We start from the raw sequence: 13,979 nt of genomic DNA, 5'->3' as shown, positions 1-13,979 counted from the left end.
ACTGATTGACTTTATTTGGAATCACACTTTCACAAGCATTAAACTTTAAAACATCAAAGTCTTCATTATGTTTCTGTAAGATGTGAAACCCAACTATGTATTTTGTTTACTGGCATATATAGGTCAGGCCTCTGTAAAGAGCTTCACTCACCCTCCATCAGAACAAAACGGTTTTAGCAAAGTCAGTATTTTGATGGGGTTTAACTGTTGAAGTGCTTTCTGTTTATTTGTTAATTTTTTCCCAATGCCATCTGTGAACTTAAGAATTTGGACATGCTAAATACTCAAATTATAGTGTCAGATACATAGTTATAAAGAGGTTCTCAATAAATCTATGCTTGAAGACAGTGCTAAAATCGAGGTTTACTTCACTGAATATGACACATCATACTATCTTCCTTTAGTGTTTGTTTTTCTCCACTGGTTTCCTTTTCCTATTTGTTATGACTTCCTTACTCTTCTAGTAATTTTTTCTTTTCATTTTTAGTGGTGAATTATAACTGTATACAATGGAGAGATTCACTGTTATATATCCACAATGTGACAGTATAATTTGGTCAATGTTATTCTCCAGTATTTCCTCTTTTTCTTCCTCCTCCCTCCCCCTGGTCTCTCCCATCTACTCTACTGATCTCCCTTCAATTTCCATTAAATTCCCCCCAACATCTTTCTTTTCCTTTTTCCTCTCTAACTTCCACATATGAGAGAAAACATATGACCCTTCACTTTCTGAATTTGGTAGAGCTTTTTTAATTTTTAAATTTCTTTTAAAAACAGTGAACTATTGGTTGCATTTACATATTCATGAGTAAAGCATGACATTTTTTCATCTTCTTTCCTATTCCAGTTGCTGTGGAAATGAAGAACTTAACATATATACTGAGCTGCCAAGGTTGTTCTCACAGGTTGAGCTGTGAGCAGCTCTGGGTGTGTTAGTCATACCTGCTGCAATGTAAATGAGGGGCACCCCTGCCATAATTTGGGTTCTCCCAGAAACGGACACCAAGACAAGGATTTGAGATTAAGAGTTTATTTGAGACGGGAAAAAATTACAGGGTAGGAAGTGACAACAGGAAGGGAAAATAGTTAATAGTTAATTAAGTTAGCTACTCCATTAAGGGTCTGAAGCTCAGTATTGTGGGTAAACTAGGAAATAGTTCGAAATACATGGTTCAGATGATCCTAATCAGGGTGAGAAAGCCATAGTATTTTTATACCAACTCCTGAGATGAATCATTGAGCTGTTAGGGTGGGAAGGGGTCTACTGATTTCTTTTAATTTTTTTAACATTTATTTTTTAGTTTCAGGTGGACACAATACCTTTATTTTATTTCTATATGGTGTTGAGAAGCAAACCCAGTGCCTCACACATGCTAGGCGAGCACGCTACCACTTGAGCCACATCCCCAGCCCTAGTCTACTGATTTCTTGACACATTGTGGGCACTGAACTGTTGGAAGTATGGGCCAGGGTTTTCCATGTTGCAGGGACAGGGATAGGATAAGAAATGGAAGGGAGGAGGAAGCTACAGGGGCAGAGATTCAGACTCTGAGAAAGAGTGGAAATTAGGGCACAATGAAAGGCTGAGCACTGCAGAGTTTGCTACACCCCTTATAATTGTGTAGGTAAAACCTTTACAGAAGCATGTGTTGCTGTGTATGTCTTATTATGATACTTTGGTTCCATATCATTAATCTGAAATATTTTTTCTTTTGGTGGTGCTCTACCACTATGCAAAATCATCAACTTTTTTGGTAAGTTATTTAAATATGGTACTTTTTAATAATAAAAGGTATCATCTTGATTTTTGACATTTGCTACATTTTAAAGTTTTCTATTGACCTTGTTTTTTCATCCGTAAAAATCTTAAATATATTTTCTAAATTAAGTCCTTTTTAATTCTGAGGCATAGCCATGGTTTCCTTACATTACTTTTCTTCAGCATTTCCCCTTCTACCCCCAAATATTTATTAAAAATGTGATACATGTTCATAATTTTAAAAATCAAACTGAATAGAAGAGTTGAATCATTACACTCACCATAATTCTCCATGACTACCACTTCTTACTGGGAGTTATGCTTAATATTCTGGCTTCAGTGTTTAATATTTATGACCCTGGACAGGGTACTTTACCTGTCTGGGCCGCCTCAATTCTCCCTGCTGTAAAACAGGAATAAATTTCACAGGCATGTTTTAAGAATTTGTGGACATAATTCTGGTATCTTAGGATAGAGAATAGCACTTGGTAATAGTTTTATAAATGTTACCTTTTATTACGTCTCTTTCCTGCATATATAAGCACATGTCACCTTTCACTTTTACACGAATAGAACCACACAATACAAGCAGTTTTTCCACTTGTTTATATATACATTTACCTTATTCCTTTTAACAATTGCATAGTATTCTGAATTTCTATTAAAGAAGCATTTCATAGTGTTCCAATGTTTGTTACTAGTACCTAAGTGAATTGAAAAATTGAGTTTCTTTATTTTGCTTTATTCTCCTGCCAGATTTTTCTAATGCTTGGAATTTAGCATACATTTGAAATTTATTCACTTTTGGTATAAGCATCTATATGCCTCTGAACTCTGAAGATTATTACTTATGAGTACAAGAGTATAAGATATGTGGAGAAATAACCTATTAAAAGAGTCAGACCTACTTTTGTTTGCAAGTAAGAGAAATCCAAAAGAATGGCAATTAAACAAGATGGAATATTCCACTTTTATAACAAAATCTATATAACCTATGTAAATGGTACCCCTTAGAGCTGTGCAGGGCACAGTTTGTGAGGTTGAGAGAGAGTTTTAGCTTTGGCTATCATGTCTGCATTCCAGCCAGCAGGAGAGAAGAATGAACAAAGAAGAACAAAAGGGCAGACAAGCTACCGAGTTTTATACATGTATGGTAAAATACACTTAACAAAATGAACTATTTTAGCCATTTGTAAGAGTACAGTTAGTTCTGTGGCATAAGTACATTTCTGTTGCTGTGCAACCATCTCCGGGATCCACATTGAGAACTTTTTTCCTTTTCCCAAACAGAGACTCAATACCCATTAAATAATAACCTCTCTCTTCTCCCTTCTCCCCAGTTCCTGGCAGCCACCATTCTACTTTCTGTCTCTGAATTTGACTCCACTCAGTACCTTATGTGAGTGGAATCATACAGTTATTTATCATTTTGTGATTGGCTTATTTCATTAGGTTCATCTATGTTGTAACATGTGTCAGAATTTCCTTCATTTCTAAGGCTAGATAATATTTCATTGTGTGTATATACCACATTACGTTTTCCCATTCATTTGTTGATGTATAGTTGGGTTGCTTCCATTTTTGGGGTGATTGTTAATGATACTATTATGAACAGGGATGTACAAATATCTGTTTGAGTCCTGCTTTCAATCTTTTAGATATATATCCAGAGGTGAAATTGGTAAATCATATGGTAATTCTATTTCAGTTGTTTAAGGAGCTATACCATCTTATATTCCTGCATGCAATACACAGGGTTCCAATATCTCCATATCTTCACCAACAATTGTTATTTTTTTATTTTGTTTTTAAACAATAGCCATCCTAATGAGTGTGAAGTGGTATCTCATTGTAATTTTGATTTATATTTCCCTAATGATTAGTGAGTGATATTGAACATTTTTTCGGTGCCTATTGGTCACTTGCATATCTTCTTTGGATAAATATCTATTCAACTCCTTTTGTTTTTGTGGTTTAATTGGATTTTATTTTCTGTTGAGTTATAGGAGTTCATTTTATGTTCTAGATATTAATCCTTTATCAGGTATATAATTTGCAATATTTTATCCTACTACATAGGTTGCTTTTTCATTCTGTTGATAAAACCTCCTTTAGAAGATTAGAAGTTTTAAATTTTGATATAATCCAATTTATCTATTTTTTCTTTACTTTTTGGTGTCATATATAAGCAATCATATGCAAATTTATTGTTACAAAATTTCCCCCCTATTTTTGCTTCTAAGAATTTTATAGTTTTAGCTATCACATTTAGGTGTTTGCTCCATTTGGATTTGTGTGTGTGTATGTGTGTGTGTGTGTGTGTGTGTGTTACTGGGGATTTAACCAGGGGTGCTCTACCACTGAGCAACATCACCAGCCTTTTTTATTTTTTATTTTGAGACAGGGCTTTGCTCACCACACTGAGGCTGGCCTCGAGCTTGTGATCCTCTTGCCTCAACTTCTTGAGTAGCTGGGATTACTGGCATGCACCAAATTAATGTTTGTATGTGGTACAGCGTAAGAGTACAACTTCATTTTTTTGCTTGTGGATATTCAGTTTTTCTACACCATTCACTGAAAAGATACCAACTGTCTTTAATACAAAGAGTCATGTGAACTGCCACCTAGCACTTCTGCCTATATCTGTTTGGCCAGAACTTAGTCACAATGATACACAGCAGCAGAAAGATGAGCAAATCAAGTGGTTGGCACAAGCTGTTTTAAATTTAATTTTTTTTGAAAATATTTTCCTTCTTTTGATTATTTTGACACTACTATAAAATAGTGCCATACAATAATGTATGTTCAGGTCTCTTAATTCTGGGGGCAGGACAGTTGCATTCTATGCAGGTGATATATTCTTGAGTAATAGTATAATAGAAATAAAGGTAGATATAAATATAAAACAATAAATATAAAACAAATGATGATGGGGGCTGGAATAGTTTTTCATAGCCTATAAATCTATTACAGTGATATTAATCTTGCAGCTGAGTCACCAGTAGTTTTTTTCCCCATTATTCTTGTCCAGATACCCGAGAATTTTTAAAGGTTAAAGATGTATTTGCTGCATCTAAGTATCTCAGCATCATTCCTAATATGTCGCAGTGTGCCCTATTCTAAACAATTGATACTGACTATTGTAGAGTTTGCTTCCTTCAGAGCCAGTTATTACTCTTAATTTCTATTTCAAAGTTACGGGCATGGGAGTGAGTTTCAAAGTACCAGTTCAGCATATGATAACATCATTAGAGGTATTAAAAACAATTTTACATTGAAATAATGGTGAAAATTAAGTAGCAAATTAGTCATCAGACTTTTTCTATTCCAAACTTTGTAATGGGATTGTCATACTACAGGAAGATAGGTTGTCATACTACAGGAAGATACATTTCTCTTGAGCGATTCAGGTGACAAAAACATGAAAAACTTATACAATTTACTTGTCTACCAGTTCTGAAATAATGCAGTTCTTAATAACAACACAATTCTAAATTTAATGATTTTTTTTAAATTAGCATCTAAAATGAAATTTTATTGATAATTCTGTTAGGGTATTCCAAATTTTCATAAACGGTACAATTGAGAAACAGACATATGAAATATACAGCCTCTAAATTTAGAAGTTCTGTTTTTTTAAAAGAAAGCCCATTTGGCTTAAAATACTAGGAAGAAAATGGAAGTGAGTGGGGAATTTAAGTGAAACATAATTGGTCATAGGTTGGTAATTATTGAAGTGATGAAGACATGGAAATTTATTATTATTTTTAGTTATGGATATATTTGAAAAATGTTCAAAATAAAAAGTTCAAAATAAATAAAGAAAGCCCATTCTCTTCACATAAAGTTACACCTAATTAGACTTTTCTATCAGAAAAAAATAGAAAAAAGTTTATAAGAGCCATCTAGCATATTTACCTTTGCAGGAGAAATCTTTTGAGAGAGAGAGATGTTTATGAAATTAACCACTCTGAAAGATATGATCTATTTTCTTGCTAACTCTACACTTGAACACTTAATGACTTAAGAGAAGTTTCCTGGGGAAGGAGGTAAACCCTATGATGTGTGTGGCATCCTGATCTTTAGACAAGGAAACAAACTCTCTCAGGACAGCCTCAGGTGGAGGCCTGGGAATAATTCCTACTGATGAGCAGGGAAAGGAACCATACTTAATTCCTAGGATATACCCTTGTAGCTTGCCTTCTAGACTCAGAGAATTTATTGTTTCCTCTTCTATTCAGAGTTAACTCCCACATCTATTCCATATCCTCTGAGATTGTACTGCATCCATTGCTCCCTCTGTTCTATATTCAGTCGTTCTGTCCAGCATGTGTTCATAACTTCTCATCTCCGTCTACCTAAAAGGCTCCAGCCTCCTTTCTTCTTCCTTTCTTAAACAGTTACTACAAAATAATAGTATTTCCCTCTGTTCTCCAATATTTCCTCCTCTCTCACGTAGTAATCAGACTTCTGCAACCACCACATTCTTGAAACTGCAGTGGTTAAAAAAAAAAACACTAATTTTTAAAATTAACAAATCCATTGGTCAGTTTGAAGTCTTTGCCTTAGTCAATCTGATTGTTCTTTTTAAATAAATACAAATAAGACAATTTTATGTTTTTATAGATAGTAACTTCTATAATCCTTTAGCAATCACATGAAGTAGGCACTATTATTCTCTCCTACTTTTTAATGACCACCACCTTCTGCCAGAGATGTTCATGTCCTAATTTCAAGAACCTGTGAATATGTGTAAATTACGTAGCAAAGGGGGGAATTAAGGTTCCTGATTGGCTGATGTGGAGAGTATCCTGGATTATCCAGGTGAACCGAATATAACCACAGCGTCCTTAGAAGAGTCAGAGAAAGTGATTGGAAGACAGAAACAAGATCAAAGAGTCGTGATGTGAGCCAGACTCAACCCATTGTTGCAAGCTTTTGCAATTGAAGATGAGGCCACAGACTGAGGAATGTGGATGTCTCTAGATTCGAGAAAATCAAAGAAATCATTCTCCAGAAAGAAATGTGTCCTGCTACCATCTGGACTTTAGACAAGTAAGATACATTTTGGACTTCTATACTTACAGACCTATAAGTCAATAGATTTGTGTTACCAAAGGTTTTGGTAATTTTTAGAATATCAATAGGAAACAAGACATGACCCTGCCCTGGCAGCCCTCCTCTGACCCTGGAATGGTTAGTCTACCTCCAGAGCTCTGTCCATAGCACCCATTCCTATCATATACATGTCTTCTGGGCAATATTATCCATTCTTATGGTCTTAATCATTATCCATATTCTGACTCCCAAATCTCTAATTCTAACCCATACAAAATCCTGAGCTTGGGCTGTGTGCTATACCCTGTAGCCTCTTAAGACAGTCAAGCTTGATACCTAATAGGCAACTCTAACTTTTTGTAAACTTTCCTCCTCTGGTATATACTACGTATATATCTTGGAACATACACAAAATCCAAGCCAGAAACTCAGAAATCATTGTTTAAACTTTCTTCTCATTCATCCTCTAAAACCCAACAGGAAATAAAAACCTGTTGATTTTTTCACCTCTTTGATATCTTTCCAAACAATTTCCTTCTCTAACCCAACCACCACTCTTCTACTTCATTATTTGCCTGGTTCTCTCCACCTCTCTGGACTTTAACAGCTTTAACAACTTAACTTTTTATTCAAACTGGGTCCCAATGCCCACTTGTCCCCAACTCTTTCTCATGTAGTCACCAGAGGTACTTTTCAAAACACAAACCTAATCATGTTACTTCATTGCTTAAAATTCTTCAGTGTGTACTCATTCCCTTGAATGCAAAGGAAAAAAAAATCAATCTGGCTTGGTGCCAACTCTCCAGCATGGCTTTCTGACAAGCTATGCTGTTTAATGCTTTGTGCCTTTGTAATACCATTTTTGCTGCCTGGAATATTGTCCTCACCTTTTCTACCTGCATTATCTTAAGCTTTACCTCACCTGTGAATCCCTCCTTGCTCTTTCCAAGTAGAATTAAACTCATTCTCTGTTATTCTTCTGTACGTTTCCATCAGAGTATCTCTTACTTTCACATTTCTTTTTCTATCTTCTCCATTAAGCTTTGAGCTATGAGTAAGAAGCATATTTTATTTGCCTCTCCATTCCTAACTTCTAGCATAAAGCCTAGTATGTATGAAGCATGTATTGTTGAAAACAAAAATGATGTCTTGAGACTAGAGTCATCTGGAAGCAGAGAGGTGAGGGGCTCCTACAGAACTTCAGTTACTGGAGGTTGTAATAAAATATTGTTGAGACAGATAATGCTGTGAACTTGAGTTTCATAACCCTTTGTGGTCTGGTCACTAATTTGGAAAGTGAACCAGTACTCCCTATACCTAGTTCAGTGTCTAGTATATAGTACCTGGTTAAGAAATATATTGTAAACAAATGATTAGATATGTTCAAAGGAATGAATAAAAGGGGAGTCTATGGCAAGTGGGGGCAGGGTTGAGTGGGAAGGAAGAGTGGAATTTAGATCCTATGGCCAGAGCAATGTTAAAAGCACAGGCGTGGAGGTAGGAATGTAGCAGGTTAGAGACACAAGGTATAAAGGGGGCATGTAGGCAATGAAGCATATGAACTAAAGATAGGGAGATATGTAGAGAGACAAACCCACCAAGCAGAGAGGCTCATAGATGGCTTGGCTTAATGGTTCAGCTGTGAGCTGACAAAAGTCTTACTGGAAGGTATAGATTAGAATGGAAAAGAGCTGTGTGAAAGATGAAGGAAGGATCCTTTAGAGAAGTTAGTAACTACATAAAGAAGAAAAAGGAGTGAAGACTGATTCCAAGATCTTACACCTTAGAGAAATGACCAAATTAAGCAAGCCCAGGAAAGAGAGCTGGCTTTGCAATGAAATGGAAGCATTTAGCTTTCCCAAAAGTTTTATAAGATTTAGATGGAGTTAGAAGGCATAGTGACCCTTTTAGAAACCAAATTTAAAAAAACAAATTTTTCTATAAACTCTGTAATAGTTGCTCAGTATAATCTATGAAGATCATCATAGTTTTAAAATAATCTTTTTTCCTAAGTACAAAATTACAGAAGCATTTAGGGCAAAAGAAAAAATATTTTCCATAATTAATCATAAAAGCGTAACAACCAAAGTAAAAATTTGGGGTTATATCCTTTGGATAATCTTCAATGTATTAATATGTATTGCATTGTATTATACATAATATCATTTTTCAATGAGAAATATATTTTTTTACTGTCAATATTGCTTGGTTTTTTAAAAAGGTTGGTTTAAGGGGCTAGGGTTGTGACTCAGTGGTAGAGTGCTTGCCTACCACATGTGAGGCACTGGGTTTGATCCTCAGCATTGCTTTAAATAAATAAATAAATAAAGGTATGTGTCTATCTACAACTAAAAAAAAATTTTAAAACCCATTGGCTTAAGTATTGCATACATAATATTTACTTGTTTCAAAAATATTTTAAAAGCACAGAATTGTATACTACAGGATCTTCCTGAATTAGAACAGGCCTTAAATTCTACCAATCTTACTCTTCTAAAGGAACCACTCTTAAAAGTGTGTATTTATTTTCAAAATATTTTTGCTACATAATTCCATTCACACAGATTTTGTACTTACAAACATTATCTACAGATATATACAACATGATTATAATGTCTACATTGCATTTCATATCTGAGTGTATCATAACTTATTTAATAGTAAATTGCTGAACATCTAGGTTGTTTTCTCTTTTGTGCTAAAAAAAAAAAAAAAAAATCACCCTTCTCTTAATTCTGACTTCATTGGGAAATCTCATGTTTTGTTGTTAAATGTTTGTTTAGATAAGAATTTTTTTTTGTCATGGTGGAGTAGGCTTCTTTTACTCCTAGTTTACTGAGACATTTTTCTTTAATTATGAACAGTTGCCAAATTCTAGCAAATCCCTTTTTGGTTTCTATTGAGATGATATTATTCTTTGACCCAGTAGTGTGATAAATCATATTATTATGTTAATAGACGAGCCTCACAGCATGCCTAAATTAACCCTTCTTAGTAAATTAGTCTTTTAATAATAAACTATTGAATTTCATTTGTTCATATTTTATTTAGGATTTTAAATCTATACTCATTTGTTGATATTTTTAACTTGACCAGGAACTGACTTTTAGATGCTTAAAGGATGTGTCACTGCAAATATCAGAGGCTTGAAAATAGACACACACCCGGCAGCCTAGGAATCTGGGATGTCTTCCACATAGCTCTTATAATAAGCAACTGCTTTAGTCCTTAAAAATAGGAAAGAGGATTTCCAGCTCCTCCTGTGCTGAGCCATCCTACCTCCCTCCTGGCCTCTAATTTGAAGGGCAGGGCTGGAGAGAGTCAGATCAGCAGGTCAACACTTCCTCCATCCAATTCCAAAGAGCCCAGACTCATTCAGAACAGGTGCTTGTTGTCTCTTAGCTTTCTTTAAGGTTGGCAGCCAGTTATCTCAACCACTTTTTGAAGAGAAGCAGGAAATAAACAAATTAAAATTCATTTGGATATCTCAAATCCTGGGTAAATTTTATGTAGGTAACTTAAGCTGATTCTTATTAGCTGTTCAGCTTAAAAACAGAATAAGTATAAAGTTATATTCATTTTTATGAATTATAACATGCATGAGAACTAGTGTTTTGGGGACTTGGAGTATAGCTCAGTGGTACAGTATTTGCCTAGCATGCTAGAAGTCCTAAGATCAGTCAGTCCCCAGCACTGCTCCTCCAAAGTGTTTTTTTGTTTTGTTTTTTAAGAATAATTTTTCTTCCCTACCTACCATCAGGACTGGCAGATCCTGAGGGGAGTTATTTTGTGAAACTACTAAAAAGGCCCATTCTGCAGATAAGATGAAAGATTACTTAAAGGAGATGTGGTTGGGATAAATTTATAGTTCATGACTGTTGTTTTGAAGGATTCTGACATGTATTTTCCCTGTTGGGATCCAGGAAAATGGTATTCTTAATTTTTCTACCCCTTGGTTTAATTCCAGCACTCCTTCTTTCTAATTCATCAGTCAAATTCAGTTTGTGGTGAGGATTAAATAAGCAATATATGTAAAATTCTTGGACTACTGCCGGGTACATAGTAAGCCTCCAATAAATGTTAGTTGTTTATTATTTATATAGCATTAATTATTATGTGGTAGGCAGCTTCTAATATGACTCCCAGTGATTCTCCACATCTTGGTATTCATGCCCTTGTGAAATCTCCAGTTGTGTGTGAGCTGGACCTAGTGACTTAATTTAATTAATAGAGTATGGCAAAAAGTGATGGGATGTCACTTCTGTTGTTATGATACAATATTTTTGCTTGACTCTCTATTTACTTCCTAACTTGCATGTTTTGCAAGCTGCCACAATTGAGGGAACAACCTTAGATAGAATTAAGTGTGGTTTCTGTCAAATAGCTTGAAAAGAACTACATCCTATCAACAGTATCATGAGTGAGTTTAGAGGTGAATACTTCCTCAGACAATCCTGGAAATGACTATAACCCCAGAGGACACTGACTGCACCATGAGAAAGACCCTGAAACAGATGACTCAGCTGAATTGTGTCCAAATTCTAACTGACAGAAACTGATATTCTTAAACAACTAAGTTTTGGGGTAATTTGTTAAGTAACAATAAATAATAACAATGATAGAAATTACTTTATTATTGGAGTATAACGTAGAGTTAGGGCTATAGACTCTGGAGCCAATTGGCCTGAGTTTGAATCCCAGTCATTTACTGGCTGATTGATATTATGTAAATTATAAGTGCTCCTTGACTTACAATGGTATCACATACCAATAAACCTATTGTAAGTTGAAAATATAAGTAAAAAATGCACTTGGTATACTTAACCTATAGATCATAATAGCTGAGCAACACAGTATACTGTAGAGTACCTGTTGTCTACCCTCATGATCACATGGCCAAAAGGGAGCTGTGGCACTCTTACACTGCCCAGAATCATGGGGAGTATCATATAAAATATTGCTAGACCAGGAAAAAATTAAAACTCAAAATTTGAAGTATGGTTTCTACTAAATGTATGTAGCTTTCACATTATCATAAAGTTGAAACAAAATCATGTCGAGTTGTAAGTCAGGGACCATCTATACTTTCTGTAAGATGAGGATAAATAATGGCAAAGAGTAAATCAATTAATAGGTATAAAAGCCTTGCATATGGTAAGCATGGTATCTGTTGGATGCTACTGCTATTTTATGAAGAAGGAACCAGTCCATAGACCTTGTTACTCTAGCCATCAGATCTGGTTTCCTGTTAGTCTTTTGCCAACTGAGAACGCTTTCTAGTTTCAGTGTAGATTTGGCCCTGTGTTAAAGTGAGAGGCAAACAGAAATAATAGTTTCTATATTATGAGGAGAAATCAAAAGTCCTTTCAAATAAGTATTCTTAAAGAGAAGGAATTGGTTTAGTTCTCTAAAAGTGAAGTGAAATTCCACACCACCTTGTCCTCCACCCTCAAATACTGCATATTACTTACATGGATTCCAATAGACAGGGAGAGCACCCTTAGTTTATAATCAGTTTTTAAGTGGCAGTTCTGTGTAGACCTACAATTAAATGCTGAATCAAACAGAATCCAGAGAGGTCATTGAGTTCTAGTTTTCCAAGAAATCTGGCCAGAGGCAAAGTATGAAGAAATACCTTCAGTGGGAAGAAATTTAATCTTGAACTAATTTAAGATCAGTCAAAGGAAAGCTTGAGAACAATGTCATTTGTTGAGGCAAGGATTGGGTGCCAAATATCTCAAAAGAACAAAATTCATACATTAAATTTGTATAGCACTTCAGAGTTTAACAAATGTTTTCATACAAAGTATTTTATTAGATAACTTGCAACAACTGGGTAAGTCAATTCTGTTGGGTTATCTTTGTTTTGAGATAAGGCAATGCAAGCTCAGAGGGATTAAGTTAGTTGCTTGAGATTACCAGCCACTAAATGAAATGAGATTAAAAATTTCTTTCTGCTCTATGTGATAGAACATTCGGCATACCATAACTGTTGGGTTAGTTTTATTAGTTTTTGTGTCATTCAAGATAGAATTATTTAGGATCTAATATTCCTGGATAGTATTCCCTGCATGAACAAGGCATGGCAGATACATTGTGAGCATGGATTTTGAATTCCAAGTTCCAAGCAAGTTTACTTTATTCTAGATAGCAAACCCTGCTTCTCTTGATATTACTGTTCAGCAGCCATTTTGTGATACTTTCCTAAACTCCCTGAAAGCTTTTGATAAAAATTAAGAAAGAAAAGGTTAAGTTACATGCACATTCAAAATGCTTATTCCCTATTAGAAACCATTCTGAACTATCTACCCATGACATTTTCACAATATTTTACATTATGACTTTGGACCTGATTTTACTACAGGAACACCACTTTGTATAAGGAGAAAAATGGTCATGGATTATACTTTCTACAAACTACAGCTGTCATACGATATTGTCCTGTGAAGGTTTCATCTAACCTTAAGCATATCCTTTAGAAGCAAATAGTAGGTATTCCAGCATTATCTTTCTTTGACAAATATCATCAGCAATCTTTATAAATGATCCATTTTTGTTAAATATGAACAATGCACCAAGGATCCAGAATGTTCTTCAGCACTACAGTCAAGAAGAGGATATAAATTGTAGTATGCATGTTGGGATAGTTTCTTCTCTTGACCCACAATGCCCTCGTGGAATCGCAGCTGATTGTCTCCCTATTCAGATGTACCATTCTCTGGAATGGTCTTAGGTTCTACACCTTTCTATTCTAATCCACTGCATGCCAGATGCTATATGAGGTTCTCTGGGGACATAGAGTCCAAGTAGAGGAGACCATGTACGAATGCATTCATAGAGCTTATATTTGATGATAAACAAGATAATGAAGGAAAATTTACATGATGGGCAGTGCTAAGTATTTAAGAAATCAGAAAAGTTCTTTTTTTTTTTCTCTACTGGGAATTGAACCCAGGGGTGCTTTACCACTGAGTTACATCCCCAACCCTTTTAGTTTTTTATTAGAGACAGAGTTTAGTTTTTATTGAGACAGAGTCTCTCTCTAAGAGACTGGCCTGGAACTTGCTATCCTTCTGCCTCAGTCTCCCTAGTCACTGGGATTAGAGGCATGTGCCACCACATCTGGCTGAAAAAGGGATTTTAAAAGAAAGGTGGTTTCAAA

The sequence above is a fragment of the Marmota monax genome, unplaced genomic scaffold, assembly GCF_021218885.2.
Source record: "Marmota monax isolate L192 unplaced genomic scaffold, Marmota_monax_Labrador192_F-V1.1 WCK01_AAM20220418_F8-fsc00012, whole genome shotgun sequence".
NCBI classification, from domain to species: Eukaryota; Metazoa; Chordata; class Mammalia; order Rodentia; family Sciuridae; genus Marmota; species Marmota monax.
The sequence above is the reverse complement of the archived record's forward strand: the minus strand, read 5'-3'. Positions refer to the sequence as shown.